Source organism: Dipodomys merriami, unplaced genomic scaffold (genome assembly GCF_024711535.1).
Source record: "Dipodomys merriami isolate MVZ:Mamm:240054 unplaced genomic scaffold, mDipMer1.0.p SCAF_49, whole genome shotgun sequence".
NCBI lineage: Eukaryota > Metazoa > Chordata > Mammalia > Rodentia > Heteromyidae > Dipodomys > Dipodomys merriami.
In genome coordinates this window covers 3,561,982-3,582,938 of record NW_027206057.1, presented here as the reverse complement: position 1 = coordinate 3,582,938, position 20,957 = coordinate 3,561,982, and positions in this window count along the sequence as shown.

Below are 20,957 nucleotides of genomic sequence, written 5' to 3'. Positions count from 1 at the left end.
AGGTGGAAAGAATTCTTTGGAGGATAGTAATTTTTTTTATCAAATGATGGCTGAAAATTGAATATTTGCTACAATAAATGGAAATTGTGTTATCTCACATTTTAATGTTTTTTCTGTTAGTAAAATTAATTATACATAAAGTTGGTTTCATTAGGGATACTGGAGAAGGATCTAAGTTATTATGCTTAATAAAGTATAAATATAATCTAATCTATTTTAGACTTTTAAAAATTCTTTCTCAGTCACACTATTTTGCATGTCATTTGCTTACCTAATATTCTTTCTTTGGTCAAGTTCATCTAGCAATCTCACAACTTAGTTATTTTATTTCTTTGTTTCTATTTTTTAAATTATTTCCTCCAAAAAGATGTTCAAAGGAGTTTTATTTATGTGTACTGTACATTTATATGCTATCCATTTATATGTACAGCCCACGTAATCATTTGCATTATGTTAACTTAATTTTTTGGTGCATACACTGAATAAAAAGTCTGAACATTTAAAATGACTCATGTAATAACATGATCTGTCTGAATTCAGGTTTTACATGATTCATTTTCAATCAGTTTTTACTATTTTATAAAAAATAGCTTCATAAGTTTATATAAAACATTTATCAGACCACATTTTATCATTAACCTTCGTTTTCTCAAAACAAACTATGAATAATGCACTGTATCTTTTAGTGTTTTGTTGTTTTTGTTGTTTTTGTTAGTTTGATTTTGGTTGAGGAACCTGAAGTACAAATTAAAGCCATATATGACAAGGGCAAAATGCTGGTACATTGTGGGGCAAGATTCATCAAAGTGATGCAGGGCTCAAGTTCAAATTCCTAAACTCTCTAATAAGAGGCTTACAATTATGATGAATTTTAATAAAGAATATAACTCTTTTTTTGTCTAGCGAATATCCATTTATATACTAGGCAATGTTTTTCTTCAGAAGAATCTATAACTTTCTTAGTTAAAATGCACCTAGGATCCAAAAGCCTACATTTTTCTTTTCCTTAGTGTAATGACTTAATTACATTGTTGAATTTAAATTCACTGTGAGACTCACAGTGTCTCCTCTATGGCATTTCTTATTCTTATTCCTCATGCCATTTGATGTTTGTAATTGTTCCAAGTAGGTAAATTTGACCAGACCTGGATCCTTCCAATTAATTACTTTGGGAATTTGAAAAATGAAGGGAAAGATATAAAGAGATAATTTTATGAAAGTGACTTATTTCATAAGTAGTAAAGAATGTTCATAAGTTTCTCTTACTTTCTGGAAATTCTATCTTTCTTTAATAAATTATTTCATTCCATAATTAGGGCTGATGATCATTTGCACAAATAAAAAATGTTATAAATATCAATCACTAACAAATTCTAAACAGAAAATGCACTACTTTCTTGGAGAAACTGCAAAAATTGAGTTGAGCCTGTGAACCAACACCTGATAAAACTAAAAACTTCTTTTATAAAAACTATGACACAACTACCATACAAGAGTTCCCTTTAAACAAATACCAGAATTCATAGAGGTCGAACACTTGTAGAGCATACAGGACACCATAGATTCAACGTCTAGCATCAGCAAAAATAAATTAAAAACATGGGAGACACTTTTCTGTTACTATTATAGTCTCCTTACTGGAAGAATTTGCATGCCTTAGTATCTGAGATGCTTTTTGTATTCCAAATGCATGTTTGTAGCAACTGATACATTAAGATTAAGGAAAGTAGTTTTCTTGACTTAGTGAAAATACCAATATCCTTGACACTCACTCTCTAAATAAAGATGACTCTAATTTTCTCCATGTCAGATGGACCCTATTAAATTTTCCCAACAGTCATCAGAATATTCTACCATGTTGATAACATCTGGGAAAGATGATCCGAAAAGAACACAACATTTACTTTTACCTGGCTAAACTGAGAGATGTGTAGCAGAGGATAGGACGATATAGTATAATTAGAGATTTCTAATATTCCAAGAGTAATAACAGAACCAATAATAATAGATACTTTGCTATACACTTCATTGTCTGCCGTTAAAAATGCTTTCTGGTGGACCTAATTCCATTTGGGAGTTGTTATCTATTCTTGAATATCCCTATCTTTCTATCTTTAAGATAACCAACAAAGCTTCTATACTTTACAGAATTGTCTCTAGACTCTGACAGTAGTTTTTACTGTTATAACAACCAGTAAATTTAGAAGGTCTTGAAGCAAATATGAGTGCTGTTTGAAGCCAATTTTAACAAACTTGGGTAGAGCTTTCTAGAATATTTATGTAGAGCTAAAAATCATTAGACTCTAGTGATTACCCATTATGTGTTGAAAAATTACTATTGCTTTCCTATTATAATCTAGTGGAGAAAAATGACAAGTTGAATGCTACCATGTGACTACAGAAGTTAAATTTTATCTCCATTCCTTTTCTGCATAATATGCTTCATCATTGTATTTTCCCAACAGCCTAGTGTGAATATTGAACTTTGCCCTTAGCCTGATCAGATCCTAAAATCACACATGAATTTCAGAAGCAATTTGATACAACTAGTCATGTGCTTTCTTTTGTCACATTACTGATCTTGCTTCTACACATACTATGGACTAAAACTGATTTCCACATCATCATTTAATGGAAGCTGAAAACCTTAAAATCTGATTCCAGATGCTACTGTGAATTATGGCACAATCTTAACAGGAGTATTTTATCATTACGTCACTTCCAGGGCTGATTCGCAAAGAGGCTAGTCTAAAATGGTCAAAGATTTGGAATGGAGTAAGAATAATATGTATGAAAGGACTTCGTAGAATGTGTAAAGAACAACTGTTGCTTTTGGCTTCCTATAGAATATGACTTGTGTTTGAATAGCATTTTCCATTCAAGACAATGGGGATAAGACCCTAGAAATTTGTACTTCTGACATATATCTTATTTTAGAATCATTAGTCTTAGAGAATAACAAAATTATGTAATGTAGATGTAGCTAATGAAACCTTTGCTCTATTAGGAGTGAACATCTGATAAATGTTCGTAAGTGGCAAATGAGATCTGGTGCTACTTGCACTGTCATTACATCATTTCTTGAGTTTAAGAAATGTAAGGAAGAAACGGAAGTTGAATTGATCAAGGCACATTGTATTCACAAACTGATTTTTTGAATGGAAACTCCTTTGTTCAACTACTTAAATATAATATGGTATTTAAAAAGAAAAATACTAACCTAATAAAACGCTACCAGAAAGTCTGATAGTCATCCCCACAAATACAGTTTAACATTTATTGTTAAGAATTATTATTACTTGAACAAAAGCTATTGTTGCCAAGCAAACAATAGTGGGCTAAAGGTTTGGAACTTTAAATTGCCTCGAGAAATGTTAAGCTTTTATTATGCTTTGATCAAAAAGTTTTGATTATTTAATAGGACTCCTGCTCAGTTTATGTGTATAAAAGTGTTTCTTCTTTTGCTAGCAAATATAACGTTGTTGGGAAGAGGATAGCTGATACAATAGTTAACAATGGCCATTGAATTCATGCTTCTAAAAACATAGGCATGATAACAAATATGTTTTAAATACTTACAATCTATTAGGTACATTCTTATATAAAAATGTTCATTAGTGCAAATACAGATATGCTTGACATCACAGAAACTATGTTCAAACAAGTATAGACCATAAGGAAAGACAAGTGGTATCCAATAGTAAAAGATATGGACAAAGCAACTAAATGTACAATTATAATCTTACTTGGACACATGAACATATTTTCCTTAAATAAACTTTAGAAAGAACATAATTATATACCAACAGCATTGCAAATCCCATTTATAGGCTATAAACTTTTTGATTTTCTACTGTATTTTTTTTTAAATTCTGACAATGGCATTTTCATCTGTAATTAGAAGAAAAAACATTGATTTTTGGTGAAAAATGAATAATAAAATCTATAGCAAAATAAAGCAAGGCAAAAAATAAAGTCTCTGTACTACAAAAAAAATCCAGTAATAAGCTCACAGCTCTCTAAACAAAACAAAACTCTAATTTAATTTCACCTATAGGGTATGATATAAATTGGATGCTTGATTTTATTAATTGAAGTGATGCCTTTAAGCTGACTTCTACTCGAATTTGTTACAGTCAGGTTATTTTGTACATTCCTATGAGTACCTGATTTAACAGACAGAGGTCTGTGTCACATAAAATTTACTTCAAGTGCATAAAGAGGTGGGATATCAAATCTATTAGCTTTTCCAGGATCTATTCCTGTTATCCTAATATCAGCTCTTCCCCACAGAGTAAAAATATGTGCCCATTTTCCCCCACAAGAGACAAATCAGAAAGGCATACTGTGTTCCAAAATTCAGTGAACAGTTGGCTGATTCACAGGCAAATCTGTGATAGTTCAACTTCTTCTCTGACCAGTACAACTTGTTCAGCTATCCCTTAAGAAGTCCCTTCTTAACCTCCTCTGGGGAGTCTATTATTTTGGGTTGCTATATATAAGTTTATGGCTCTGTAGAGACCTTATAACTATCTGAATATACAGGAACTGTGTATTTTTTATTTTTGCTATGGTTTTTCAAAGTAGGTCATGGACCTAGTGAAGGGAAACTTTATCTGACTAGGAAATGTAGAATCCTCTGCACCAAAACAACACCTGTCACACACTTAGGAATGCTCAGTATGCATCTGCTAAATGACTCTATCTATTAACTCATTTCAATTTAAATATTTACATAGTCTTTTCAAGTAACTTTCTCTTACTGCAAAATCTCTAAAGCTTTGGTTTCCTTTTTGTGCTACTGTTAATTATGGATTCTGCCCCTTTCTCTGCTTCTTGACTGCCATAATCCTTGACCCCACAAAAAAAAAGCATTCAAATCATGTTTAAATAAGCATAGAAGGATGAAAAAGGAAAAGAAAAAAAAAAAGAAAGTAAGAAGAGTAAGATTGTAGGTGTATCCACAATACTTTTCTCTTCACTGTGTATTAGCAATTAGCAGGATCCTATGATGGACCCTGCTTTCATTCTTACAAAGTTAGGAGACAATAAAAACAGATAAGACTATAGTACATCCAAGTATGGTATCACTGAATCATTTATTATGTGATAAACAGCACTGGCCTTTTTCAATTAGAATTAAATGTGGTGCCACGCTGGATTAAGACTGAGGGCACAAGGACATTGTTAAGATAAATTTACTGCTATTTTATCAGGCATCCAATCACAAAATCTCTCTTTGTTATCTTTAAACTATTTACAAATGTCAGTCTCACTGTCTAGGGAATGGCTTGTTATGAAGTGTTCACTGGAACTGTCACATTTAAATGCCAGTGATAGTAAAATCAAAGTCTGTCTTAATTGCTGCCTCCTTTCATTTCTCATTTTCATTCCTCTTTCAAGGAAAGCAAAGTATATAAGTCATCCTACTTCACATGAGTACTGAAACATAGATTACTATTCATTGAAGAAAACATTTGAGTATTTTGTTATTAATAATATAGATGAGGATTAGAAAAAGAAAATATAGATTCAGTGAACGTTCATTACTAATATGATACCAGTGACATTCAGTAATGTCTACTGATATTCTGAGAAAATAATTTGAAGCAATTAATGAATTAAGACACTTCAAATTCTAGGAACAAAATAGCAATCAAACATTTAAGTGCCAAGAATCCAAAATGGGCCAAAATTTATTTCTGGATGGCTATGAATATTAATTATCTTTATGAGCATGATGTTGTTAAAAAGCTAATGCTGTAAAGTCATGTAAAATGGTTTCCATATGATCAATGGAAACAGACTTTGTTGGAGATATAATTAACATTCACTCATCCTGAATTATTTTTCAGCCATTATTTCTTCAGCTTTGTGTTTGTTACATGGCCTAGCCTCTGTGGGGAGCTCAAGACTAATTTCTTTTATTCAAATTCATATTTTATAGGACTCCAGAGCTGCAGGAATGCTCATATGGGTCAGTGCCAAATACATAAGTGGGTTTCCATGCTAGAGGAGGTAGCTTTTAGTGGCAAAGTTAAAGGAATTATAAATAGAACAGCTCAAATATCTCAGTTCATTTGAAACATCTTCCCTCTTGGTGCATGCTGTTCTTTTTGTCCTTTTCTGCTGACGGACCCACGAGATGAGCCTGAAGGCTCTATTCCTCTATCAGAAGCCTATCCTCAAATTCTCACACAGATAAATAGGATCACATAAAGATAGATGTGAAATGAGAAATGGACAACCCCATTCTTCTTGAGTGCATCTTCTGTCCTAAGTCTTGGTGGGGTAGGATCCATATGTTAGTTATTTTAATTTTCACACGGATAAAATAGTACAACTTCGAAAATCACATGTGAGACTGAAAAAGAGATGTTACTATGATGACATAGAATCTATCTAAAATGGACCATAACAAAATTCATTTTGTGTTCAAAGATATTTTTGCCCAATCTATGTATAGCCAGAAAACAAAGAAATGACAATGGGTGGAAGAGGCTAAGAATGAAGAATTTGTCCCCTGAGTTCCTGCAGTAATAAAAGTCTATGTTTTAAAATGAATGGTTGAGGATGTATGCTAACATAAGTAACATTCCACATTTTGCAGAAGTTCATTTTCAAAATAACATTTAATAAGCAAAATTTCAATGAGTGTACATGACTTTGCAAAATGGACATATGATAATACTTAATATACCCATAATTTGCATAGATTTGATACTTTAAAATGTGTATTTTCATCTACAAGGATGGACAGAACTCATTTTATCATCTGCTAATAAGATTTTCCTGATGCTTCTTAATTTTTTAATAATTGTTCTGTTTTAAATTAACAATAAGGGGCTGGGAAGGTGGCTCAGTGGTAGAGCGCTTGCCTTGCATGCATGAGGCCCTGGGTTCGATGCCTCAGCACCACATAAGCAAAAAGAAAAAAGCCAGAAGTGGTGCTGTGGCTCAAGTGGTAGAGCGCTAGACTTGAGTTGAAGAGCTGAGGGACAGCGCCCAGGCCCAGAGTTCAGGCCCCACGACCGGACCCAAAAATAAATAAATAAATAAATTTACAATAAATTTTCACTTTTTGTTCCAAGTCCAAATTATTATTACTTATAATAATAAAGTACTCTACTACATTTTATTGATACATTATATACTATACATCTTTCAGTCTACCTCCCCATGTGTTTGAACATTCATCAAATGACAAGGATTCTTCCGATAAGTATAACCAAGTTTTGCTTATGGATCTTAACCATCCATTGTCTTGCCCCTGACATTTCATGTTAAACATTTCAAATCTATCTTCAGTTTTCTCCTAACGGCCTAATACATAACTTCAAAGCTAAAAGCCTTATCTCTTGATCCTATAATGTTTGAAGCTTAAGTTTTTACTAAAGGCTTTCCATATTTTTCTCATGAATTTGTGTATCATTTTTTTCTTGAAAATCATGTTTTCTTACATTTACAGTTGAAGCTGTCAATCTATACATAAATTGTTTGGACTTTTTAGAGTTTTTACTCTAGTCTATCCTACTATCATTCATTGATGATTACCACTCAAGTTTTCAAAGATATTTAAGTAAATCATGATTTAAGCTTTAAAAAATCTTCCTAGTGTAGTAGGATACTATTGAGGAACATGATACATCATGCATTTAGTAAGGAGTTGACTTCCATATGATCTCAAGGGTAAAGAATATATGTTTTATGTACAACATATGCAATTTGAAACTTAACAAGACCTCGCAGTGGGATGATTTATAGCTCCCTCACTGGTATAAATATAGATCTGGAGTGTGTAGGGTAGCTAAAAGAGCAGAAACATAGTAATAAGTAAGAAGTAAGAAGTAAGTAAAGATAAAATAATAAAAATAAATTTAACTGTCAGAGAGATGATTTAGAAGGTGAAAGATGGTTCCATATATTATGAGGTATTAAAGGCTTAGAAGAATGAACCTATTGAAAAGAAACATAAAAGCAAGGTAAAGTTTCTTTTTCATTCTTCATAATATGAGCATACAGTATTAGTAATGATAACTGGTAATTAAACATATACTAAATGGAAGTTTTAGATACAAAGATAAAAAGAAGTAATATTTACTAATTTGGGTTTTTGTTTTTGTTTGATCATGGGGCTTGAACTCTGGGCCTGGACATGGTCCCTGAGCACTTCAGCTCAAGGTAGCGCTCTACCACATGAGCCACAGAGTCACTTGGGTTTTCTGGTGGTTAAGTGGAGATAAGAGTCTCACAGGCTTTCCTGCCTGAGCTGTCTTAGAACCGCAATCCTCAGATTTCAGCCTCATGAGTAGCTAGGCATGAACTACCAGTGCCCAGATTGTGCTTCTTTTTATACAATGCTTGTTTCTACTCTTCCAAAATAATTTTGATTTTAGTTCATATAAATGAAATATAGCTTTAGTCTTTTTCGTTCATATTGGTTTGCAGAGAATATATTTTTCACCGTTTTTTCTATTTTTTATTCTACTTTTTTATTGTGAAAATACCATAGGGGTTACAATTACATGAGCAAGGTAATGAGTACATTTCTTATCAAGCACTGTTGCTTCCTCCTTTGTTTCTCCTTCCCATCTCCTCCCCCCCACCCAGTCCACTCCCCTCCTAGCCAAAGTTGTAAAGTTTGTGTTTCCATATAACCCCTTATACATCTAATTGTTGCTATAGGTCCACCTGTATCCTTATTTAAACAATTTGTTTTTTTCCCTTCCCCTCCTCAAATTATACCAATATCAAATACAGTGAAAACAGGGGTTATACCGTGGGGGAGGGACATACAAAGCAACAAAGAAATATCTTACCAATATGATAGAAACTATAGCAAGAAAGAAAAAACATTTGAGTCTTTATCTTGGGATTCATTTTGCCTAACATCAACTTATCTTACCGTTTCTGCTTGTCTCAGACAGATACTAGTAATTGCAAATAAGGGAAACCAGGGGACCTACGTTTCTTTGGGACCGGCTTACTTCACTTAATGTAATTTTTTCCAAGTCTTTCCATTTCCTAACAAATGGGGCAATGTCATTCTTTCTAATGGAGGCATAAAATTCCATTGTGTGTATATACCACATTTTCTTGATCCATTCATCTACTGAGGGGCATCTGGGCTGGTTCCATATCTTAGCTATGGTAAATAATGCTGCAATAAACATAGTCGTGCTGGTAGCTTTAGTATGGTCTTGTTTGGGATCATTTGGGTAAATGCCCAAAAGTGGGATTGCTGGATCATAGGGGAGCTCTATGTGAAGTCTTTTGAGGAACCTCCATACTGCTTTCCAAAGTGGTTGAACAAGTTTACACTCCCACCAACAATGCAATAGGGTTCCCGTCTGTCCACATCCCCTCCAGCATCTGTTGTTATTAGAGTTTTGATTATAGCCATTCTAACTGGGTGAGACGGTATCTGAGTGTTGTTTCTAACTGGGGTGAGGTGGTATCACAATGTTGTTTTGATTTGCATTTCTTTTATGGCTAGGGAGGTTGAGCATTTTTTTATATGTCTATTGGCCATCCTTCTTTCCTCTTCGGAGAAGTTTCTCTTTAAGTCTTTAGCCCACTTGTTTATTGGGCAGTTGTTTCTTTGAGGATTTGTTGTTGGGGGATTTAATTTTTTTGAGTTGTAGGTATACTTTAGATATGAGACCCTTGTCTGTTGTATGGTTAGTTAAGATATTCTCCCAATCCATGGGCTTTCTGTTGATCTTGAAATAGGATTTGCACTATAAAAAACAATAATGATGTTAGTTGTTATAGCAATTGTATAAGAAAAATTAATTCAGGATTAATAATGGCATTAAAAAAAGGGTAAAGTTGTATAAAAATAATTGTTTATTGACTTATTTTTTGCATGTATTCTTTATTATTATTATTATGAAAATTGTTTATTGACTTATTTTGATTTAACTGCACAAAATAACTACCTTAAATCTTTAGTTCAAATGAATACATTAGTTTTTGTTTTGTCCAGAGGGTGTGGAATTTTTAACGATTTTTCAAATTTTGAATGAATAAAACCAAAGACAGAAAAAGATATTTTCCTCAGTGATCTAATATTTTTAAATCTTGTTGAGCCCAGTGTCAACTGTAATAACCAGCGGGGCCCCAATAATCAGCAGGGCCCAATAATCAGTGTAGCCCCATGGCCTGCCCCACTGGAGAGGGAGGGGCATGGCGCCTGAGGGGGCGGGGCGGCAAGCCCCTCAGGCTGAGCTGTGAAGAAGTGATTGGACAGTGGACAGCTTGGGGAAGGGGAATGAATGGCAATTGGAATCTGTTAAACCTGTTGGAGTAGGGGAGGGGAATAGCCTATATATAGGTTGCAACACAAAAGGGGAGAAAAAGAGGAGGAAAAACGGGAAAGACCTGGAAAGAAGGAAGTAGTGAGACAGCAGAAGGGGAAAGACCTGGGAAGAAAGGAAGTTGAGGGAGAGCAGGAGGGAGAGGATGGCAACTGGTCACTGGGGCATAGCAGAGCAGGCCTGTGGAGAGTGGAGAGGCCTGAAGAGAAAGGAAGTGGTAGAAGGGAAAAGGGAAAATACTGGAAGGAAGGACAGGCCTGTAGAGAAGGAGGGAGGAAGGGAAAAGGAAAATGCCTTGCACTTTGAAGCTTTGGAGCTATGGAGGTTATAAGTTTGGGGTTTGATGGTTTACCGACCAATTAACAAAGTCCCCCCACTAGGGGCTTGGGGGTTGGGTGGTTCAGGCTGCTCTTGGTTCTGGTTATCTAGCCCAAGACAAGGTAGTCACAAGCCCCTTTCTAGTGTAAATAAATTTATTATCTTAACTGTGCCCCGATGGATTAGCTCATGCTTTAAAGGTCATAATGCAACTATCATACCATAGAACTTTTGGTTTGTTCTCAAATTCCACATCTAATGCACTTAATAAGTCAATCTTAACCTCCACTTTGAAATTCAATATTCAAATGTTATTTTGTCGTACACATTTAGATCCTCAATAGAATATTCTGTCAATTATAGTTTTTCTTTACTTTCTGACATTTTATTTTCTATCTGGCATTAACACAAAACATCAATATCTAATTTTCCTTTCCTGAAAAATGTGTAAACAGCATTAGTAAATTGGGGGAGGTTCACAAGTATTATCACTGAGACAACCTTATCTTAAAAAGCTTAATAAATGTTTAATATAGTAAATAGTTGTTATAATCTCAGCTTATTAACTCACAACTTTTCTCTAACAAGGTAAAGTACTGCTTTACAGGAATGGAGGGAGGAAGGATGACCAAATATAGTCATTATATTCAATGTACATTATGTAAAAAAATCAACTATGTAACAAGAGTAGAGACTGGATGAGGAAAATGAGGAAGAAAGAAGGTGACATTGATTAAGAAGCACTGTGCTCATAACCTGAAATATGGAATTGTAATCTTTGGTACAATTACTTCAAGATAACAATGACAATAAATGATAATGCTTTTGTCTGTATCTTTGCCTTTCAATTATGAAAATTGACACCATCACCATGCTCAAGCCTGTAATCCAGAGTACTTGGCAGGAAATAGGCGGGTCACATTTGGAAGACAGCCCAGACAAAAATGTAAGACCTATTGCAAAAATATAGGCAGACATGGAGGAAATAATAAATAATAATGCTATGGAAATAATAAATAATATACATAATTTCACTAGAGTATATGTCCAAAATTTATAATCTCATAAAATGACTTCTGATTCTTGACAAAGGTAGCAAAAATCTATATGAGAAAAATATTTTCAATAAGGGGTATTAGTTTCTGTGATCTTCCATTCTCTTCCTGTCACATAGCTTGGATTATATTCTTGAGCCTATACACTGCACACTTAGCCCAGTTGTGGTCAAAACTGTCCCTGGTCATCATTTATCATATTCAGCTATAAGTAACAGCACAGGCTTGTATCTTAAGGTACCATTTCCCTCCACCACTGTTAATTAAAGTATGTTATTGCTTGGTAACTTGGGTTTCAGAAATAAAATTCATTAGCCTAGGTCAAAATCCTTCTGCATTTAGGAAGCTCACATTGATTGTTTAACATAATTTTGTAGCATTGAAAAATGAAGAGTCACATAAAATAGATAACTAAGATCTATAAGATAAAAGATAACTGTAGGCTGAATTCTTAACAAATTATTATATTAAGATATAATTAATAAAGAGATATGATGCATAATTTACAAATTTATATGTATGTATTTACATGTCTCAAAATAACATTTTCATCTTTTAAGATTCTTACTAATACTGTGTGAACCAAAGTAAAATATGTACTAATTTTAAAATATTTTCCATAAAAAGGTAATCGAATGCATAATAAATTCATATAAATAAGATTTTAACTTCACTTGATAACAAATATCTACAATGCAAAATACAAGCTTTCAATGGTCTATATAAGTGAAGTGTAGTTACAAGCATGAAATAACTGCACTTTTTCACACTTTGTGGTAGATAAAATCAATGTAGTTTTCTTTCAACAATTCATACTTGGTAAGTTAAAGATAGGTGGGTAATAGGAAAGTGGCATATGTACTTGGCTGTCAACTTAAAGCTAACTAAATCCATTTGATGTGTTCTAAAGTTGAATAACCTTCAATGATTTGTATGTATAGATCACCAAATATCATAGCTGAACATAATAGTCCATGAAGAGCTTGAATCTTTTCAAGCTAAATAGCGCAGATAATCATAATTATTTCTGGGTCTAGGGTCAAAAGATCTATTCTCTTCTGATTTATTAAAAATCTTTAAAAATAATAAGAAATATATCATTCTTGTCTCTAGGTTATAAAGGAATTTAAATGAAGCAAGTTCTGGGAGTGGTTTTGACAGCATATTATCTAAAGCATCTTCCTTTCATTCTTGTCATTTTTTTTCCCTTACGGTAGCACTAATATTTCAGAACTCCAAGTCATTCATTCAACTTTCACAGAATGCCATGATAAAACTTTTGCTCATTTAATTCACAAAAGCATTACTGCTTTATACAGTTTTATTTAAGGAATTATATGGTCTATGGAATACAAAAAGTCTTCAAAGAAACAACTGCCCAATAAATAAGTGGGCTAAAGACTTAAAGAGAAACTTCTCTGAAGAGGAAAGAAGGATGGCCAATAGTCACATGAAGAAATGCTCAACCTCTCTAGCCATAAAAGAAATGCAAATCAAAACAACATTGAGATACCACCTCACCCCAGTTAGAATGACTATACTCAAAAACTCTAACAACAGACGCTGGAGGAGATGTGGACAGAAGGGAACCCTATTGCATTGTTGGTGGGAGTGTAAACTTGTTCAACCACTTTGGAAAGCAGTATGGAGTTTCCTCAAAAGATTCTACATAGAGCTTCCCTATGACCCAGCAATCCCACTTTGGGGCATTTACACAAATGATCACAAACTAGACCACACTAAAGCTACCAGCACAACTATATTTATTGCAGCCTTATTTACCATAGCTAAGATATGGAACCAACCCAGATGTCCCTCAATAGATGGATGGATCAAGAAAATGTGGTATATATACACAATGGAATTCTATGCCTCCATCAGAAAGAATGACATTGCTCCATTTGTTAGGAAATGGAAAGACTTGGAAAAAGTTATATTAAGTGAAGTAAGCCAGGCCCAAAGAAACATAGTTCCCATGGTTATCTTTATTTGCAATTACTAGTATATGTCTGAGACAAGCAGAAAAGGTCAGATAAGTTGATGGTAGGGGAATGAACCCTAAGATAAGTATTCTAATGTTTTTTTTTCTCTTTCATGCAATTGTTTCTAACATATTTATAAGATGATTTCCATGTTGCTTTGTATGTCCATCCCTCATGGTATAACCCCTGCTTTCACTGTATTTGATGTTGGTATAATTTGTGGAGGGGAAGGGCAAAACAAATCATTTAAATAGGGATACAGGTAGACCTATTGCAACAACGAGATGTGCAAGTCGTTATGTTGAACAACAAACTTGACAACTTTGGTGGGGGGGAGGATTGGGTCGGGGAAGGTGGGGGAGTATGGGAAGGGATGGGAAGGGGAAACAAAGAGGAGGCAACAATGCTTGATAAGAAAGGTAGAAATATATTCATTTTAATAGCAATTGATAAAAATGAAATAAAAAGTGTAAAAATAAATTCACAAGTTAAAGCCAAAGGCTTTTCATCCACTGCAGCTTGGTATTTATAAAGAGAAAGCACTAATAAGGTGCCATCATCACCAGGGCAGTGGGAATTGATATACCTTTGCTGACCAGCATTTGATAATTTTTTAACATATTTATGGTTTCTTCACAATTGCTTATTTTATTATGTATAGATTGACAACATAGTTTAAAATATAATATAAAAATGTAATTTGGATATGAAGTATTATCTTCAAGGTTTATTTGATAAAATATTGGTTGCCCACTACATGGCTTTTCAAAAGCCATTGGCTCACGAAGATGGATTCTTATCATAATTTGATGGCACTACTGGAAGTTGGTGAACAATAGAACATGATTGAGGAAAGTATCACAATGGGTATCTTATCTCTGGTCCCTTCCTCTCCTTCCCAATAACCATATTTTAAGGAGCTTTTTTTCCCCCCAACTTCCTCTTCACTGATGCTCTTCCAGTGGCTCCAGCAATGGACCCAAACAATCATGGACTGAAACCTCAGAAGCCATAAGCCAAATAAAGACTTCTTCCATCAAGTTGTTATTCTTAGATGTGTTATTATGATGATTAACTAAGTGGAGAGAAACAAGGGAAACATCTGAAGGTTCAAATCACTTTAAAGAAGGGTGTTAATTGAAGTATAATCACTGAGTGCAATGGAACATTATGAAGGACTTTATTTAAAACAGAATTAAAAACTGATAGAAGCCTTGAATACAAAATTAATTTTAAATTCAATCAAAATTAAACTAACTATACATGCAGCAATTTAAACTATTTAAGTTGATTTGAAAGCTAAAAAGAAATATTAAAATGTTTATAAGAACTGTATGTAAGATGGTTATGCTTTTTTAGTTTGCCTCTGTAATTTTGTTATTTACAAATATTCCATGCAAACACAGGTTCCCTTTATGTTTCAAAATTAAACTGCACTATATTTTCTGGTACTAGTCATCAGAGAAATGTACAAAAGAAATAAAAACAGAAAGAAATTAATTCCAAAAATAAGTACAGTTCACAATTGTTGATATGAATATTAGAGAAGTTATAGAAAATGATGGAAGCTGCATGGAGAAAACTTCTAAGAGCTCCTTAAACTGTGAATAATAGTTATAATCAATTCCATTCCTGGCTTTAGGTATAAGAGAATGAAAATGTATGTCCACTCACCCCATAAGCTTGTGCACGAATGTTTATTCAAGCATTGCTGAATATGGCCAAAAAGTAGGAAACAATCACAAATTTATCAACTAACATGTAGATATATAAATGTGGAAGAAAGAAACTATAAATAGAAATCTGTCATAAAATAAGAAACAGAACCCATCTCCATATTGAAATATGAACAAGTGAAAAAAAATCTACTCACTCGGTCACCAAGGATTGCCTACTGGATGATTCCATTTATATAAAATGTCTACCAAGTAGACATGTTGCCTGGGGCTAGCAGGAGTGAGAGAATTGGAGGATTATGCCTAAGTGACACATTATTTATAAGATAACGAAATTATTGTGATTGTGATGGAAGGGCAACTTTGTCAATAAACTAAAATCTATTGATTTTTACATTTGAATTAAGTGGGCATGGTATGAATCTCAATAAAGTTGTTACTAATATAATTAACTTTTAAGTAAAAAGAACTATGTCAAATAAATGAACTCAGACTTAACAGTATAAAATGTGTTTATTTTATGATGCATTTTAACCACTACAAACGAGTTAGTTACAAATCCATGTACATGTTATGGTTGTTACCAAGACATAAGGACCAGCAGAACAGTGTATAGATGTGGGTAGGCAACAGATAGATTAGAAGAGATACATGGAAAAAAAGAGTGTATAGTATCAGAGAGGTTGCTATTAGTTGCTGACCACCATACTATAATTTACCTTTTTTTACATTATTGATTATACAATATCCTGCCAAATGTGCCTTCTTTCCAATTTTACATAGTAAATATTTTATACACTCTTGTATGTCACTCTAGCATGCACAAAACACTCAGTACGCTTAAAAAGCATGACAAAGTAATACAAATTCAAACACCTCAGAAGTGAACCAAGGAATTGATTCTGGCCTATGATGGGTCATTGCGGCCATTTTCATTTTATGAGTGCTTACCGGGGAGGATATGTTTCTTGAAACACTTAAACATCTCATTACATACTTCCTAGGCCAATGACTTTGAAGTTTCTGCCAGTTTATTAAATAGTAAAGTGGAACTTAACCAAGGTTTTACCGAGTATCCTGGCAGATCTGATTCCTAAGCCCAATACTGTGTCGTGGAAAACTTCCTTCTCTTGACTATTACTATTCAGAAAATAGGAATTTGACATTGGCAAAATAAATAAATATTTTGCATAGATATAATGTAATCTATATTTAGTAAACACATATTGGGTCAGAAAATACCAAGTTTGTGAGGGTAGGGGGGGAGGGCAGGGATGGGAAGGGGAAACAAAGGAGGAGGCAACAATGCTTGATAAGAAATGTACTCATTACCTTGCTCATGTAATTGTAACCCCTCTGTACAGTATTTTCACAATAAAAACATTAAGGGGGAAAAAAAAAGAAAATACCAGGTTTTCCTTGAGGCTGGGTAACATGGATACTTATATCTTCTCTATAAATATTATCTATAGCAATCACATAATTTAGAGTTGTATTGCATAAGGAAAAATTTCTATATGCAATAAATTGAAAACAATGTCCCTAGAATTAATTTTGATGATGGCAACCAAAATGCTATAGAAATAAATACCATATTTACATATTAATTTTAATTCAATTCTATATAAGTAATTACATCAACTGCAATCATTATTCTATTTATCTCTCTTGATCATTATAGAAAAGGACATGTTATAAATTATATGATAATTTTTATAATAATTTGTATATGCCAACCTGCTTCATGACCTTCCATTTCTCTATGAAATGGATATAGCAATGTAATCCTTCATCATTTCTAAACATCCATGTGCTAGGGGAAGTATCATTGAACAAAAAGTGTCATCAAGACAATTCTTTGTGACATTTAAGGACATTAACTTTGTCCTTACATATTTGAAGAATGAGATAATTACATCAACTTGAAGATTCACAATGTAAATTAATCTTGATAGCCATTAGTCAGGTTTCCTGAGTGATGAAGAACAGTGAAATGAGCACATATTTCATGGACTAATAACATACTTAAAAACTTTATTTCAATAGTTAGCAGAAAGCAAAGATGGGATTACAAATTTTAACTCCTTCAGCTGAATCACTACTGTATAACCAACCACAATAGTTAGATTTAAGAGTTACATAACATTAAGTACTTATCAATTGGTAGCTTTCCCCCAAATTGAAATGAACGTATAAGAAAGACAAGATTACCTTGTTATCAGTATATGTGTGTGTGTGTGTGTGTGTGTGTGTGTGTGTGTGTGTGTGTGTGTGTGTGTATACATCTTAAGGTTTCAGGCCAGTGAAATTTTTCAACATGAAATTCTTTTATAGTCCCTAATTTTTTGAAACGTGATTCAAGAAGTATTGATGATTCAGTTTCTCTTATTCTTGGTAGACTTTATTCTTGGTAGATTTTATTCTCATTTTGAAGTATTTTCCATTAAGCATTTTTGAAACTACATTTTAAAAAATTCCACTATATTATTCATGAAGAATTTCAGAAACCTACATTTTTTCCAAAAGTACATATTAATGTATACAAAATAATTCAATGTTTCTATTTATAAATGTTATCTTTTCAAAATAGCATTCCTCATAAAAATTCATAGCACATAGGCAAGTATCAATAAAATTGTGACGTGAATTTGCCTGGCTTACCTCATTGATTCAGCCAAGAAATCATAGTAGGTAGGTATGCTTCAAGAAACTGTTACTAGAAGTGGCCCTGTGGCTCAAGTGGTAGAACGCTCACCTTGAGCTGAAGAGCTGAGGGACAGTGCCCAGGCCCAGAGTTCAAGCTCCACAACCGACCAAAATACATATATATGTATATATATACATATATATGCATATATATATGTATATATATATATATATATGTATATATATATACATATATATATGTATATATATGTATATATATACATATATATGTATATATATACATATATATGTATATATATACATATATATATACATATACATATATATATACATATATATATGTATATATATACATATATATATATATATGGGGCGGGGAAGATGGCTCAGTGGTAGAGTGCTTGCCTTGCATGCATGAGGCCCTGGGTTCGATTCCTCAGCACCACATAAGCAAAAAAAAAAAGAAAGAAACTGTTACTTTTCCTTAAATGTATTAAAGTTTCATTATATTATGTCTTAGAGATAGCACACATAAGTGAAGTAAATTGAGTCCCTCCCAAACTGACTCTACCATTAGGTTCTATGTACAATGGACAACATGGATTTTGTTTCTTAAAAATGAATATGCTATCAGGGCTTTGATAGTTTGTGCTTATAATCCTAGCTACTCAGGAGGCTGAGATCTGAGGATGAAGGTTCAAAGCCAGCTTTAGCACGAAAGTCTGCTAGACTCCAATGACCTACCTAAAAAAAAAGCCAAAAGTGTAGCTCAAGTTGTAGAGTTCCAACCTTGAGCAAAAGAAACTCAGGCAATTTCATTATTTCTCATAGAAGCATAGAATTCCATTTTGTATATATACCATGTTTTCTTGATCCATTCAATATCCTAGCTAAGGTAAGTTATGCTGTAGTGAAGCTAATTGTGCTGGTGGCTTTAGGATGACTTTCATTGTGTTCTTTTGGGTAAATGTCCAGGAGTGGGATTGCTGGATCATACAGTAGTTCTATGTTTAGTCCTTGACAAACCTCCAAATTGTTTTCCAGAGTGGTTGAACCAGTTTACATTCCCAAGAGAGTAGTAGACATCCCCTTTTGGCCACATCCCAGCCAACATAGACTATTATTTGTTTTTGTTTTTTTTTTAGCATTGCTATATATTTTTTTTGTGAAATTACAGTACAGAGGGGTTACAATTACATGAACAAGATAATGAGTACATTTATTATCAAGCATTGTTGCCTCCTGCTTTGTTTCCCCTTCTCATCCCTTCCCAACACCCGCCCCCCAACCCTTCCCAAAGTTGTAAAGTTCATTTTTCGACATAATGACTTGTACATCTCATTGTTGCAATGGGTCCACCTGTATCCCTATTTAAACGATTTGTTTTTTCCCTTCCCCTCCACAAATTATACCAACATAAAATACAATGAAAGCAGGAGCCATACCGTGGGGGAGGGACATACAAAGCAACAAAGAAATCATCTTATAAATATTTTAGAAACAATCGCATGAAAGAAAACACATTTGAATACTTATCTTGAGGTTCATTTCACCTAACATCAACTTACCTGACCTTTTCTGCTTCTCTTAGACATATACTAGTTATTGCAAATAAAGGAAACCATGGGACCTATGTTTCTTTGGGCCTGGATTACTTCACTTAATATAATTTTTTCCAAATCTTTCCATTTCCTAACAAATGGGGCAATGTCATTCTTTCTGATGGAGGCATAGAATTCCATTGTGTATATATACCACATCTTCTTGATCTATCCATCTATTGAGGGACATCTGGGTTGGTTCTATATCTTAGCTATGGTAAATAAAGCTGCAATGAACATAGTTGTGCTGGTAGCTTTAGTATCGTCTAGTTTGTGATCATTTGGGTAAATGCCCAAAAGTGGGAGGGCTGGGTCATAGGGGAGCTCTATTGGAGTTTTTTGAGGAACCTCCATACTACTTTCCAAAGTAGTTGAACAAGTTTATACTCCCACTACAAATGCAATAGGGTTCCCTGCTGTCCATATCCCCTCCAGTATCTGTTGTTATTAGAGGTCTTGATTACAGCCATTCTAATTGGGGTGAGGTGGTATCTCAATGTTGTTTTGATTTGCATTTTTTTTATGGCTAGAGAGGTTGAGCATTTCTTCATGTGTCTGTTGGCCATCCTTCTTTCCTCTTCAGAGAAGTTTCTCTTTAAGTTTTTAGCCTATTTATTTATTGGGCAGTTGTTTCTTTGAGGAATTGTTGTTGCGAGATTTAATTTTTTGAGTTCCAGGTATATTTTAGATATGAAACCCTTATCCATTGTATGGCTAGTGAAGATCTTTTCCCAATCCATGGGCTTTCTATTGATCTTGCTAGCTATGTCCTTTGCCATGAAGAAGCTCTACAATTTTATGCAATCCCATTTGTCCAACCTTTCTTTGATTTGTTGTGTTTCTGGTTCTCTATTAAGAAAATTTCGGTCTGTGCCAAGGAGACCTAGTATTTCTCCTTTTCTGGCTTGTAATGTTTTCAAGGTGTCTGCTTTGAATCTGAGGTCTTTGATCCATTTGGAGTTGATTCCGGTGCAGGGTGATATATAAGGATCTAGCTTTAGTTTTCTACAAGTAATTAACCAATTTTGCCAGCACCATTTACTGAAGAGGCTGTCTTTCTTCCATCTATTGTTTTAGCGCCCTTATCGAAGATTAGATGGTTATATGTCTGTAAGTTCATTTCTGGATTTTCAATTCTATTCCATTGGTCCTGAGGTCTGTTCTTGTGCCAGTACCAAGCTGTTTTGATTACTATGGCTTTGTAGTAGGGTGTGAGATTTGGTATTGATATTCCTCCAGCACCGTTCTTTCTGTTAAGGATCATTTTTGCTATTTGGGGTCTTTTATTGTTCCATATGAATTTTTGGATTGCCTCTTCTATTTCCTTGAAGAATAAGGA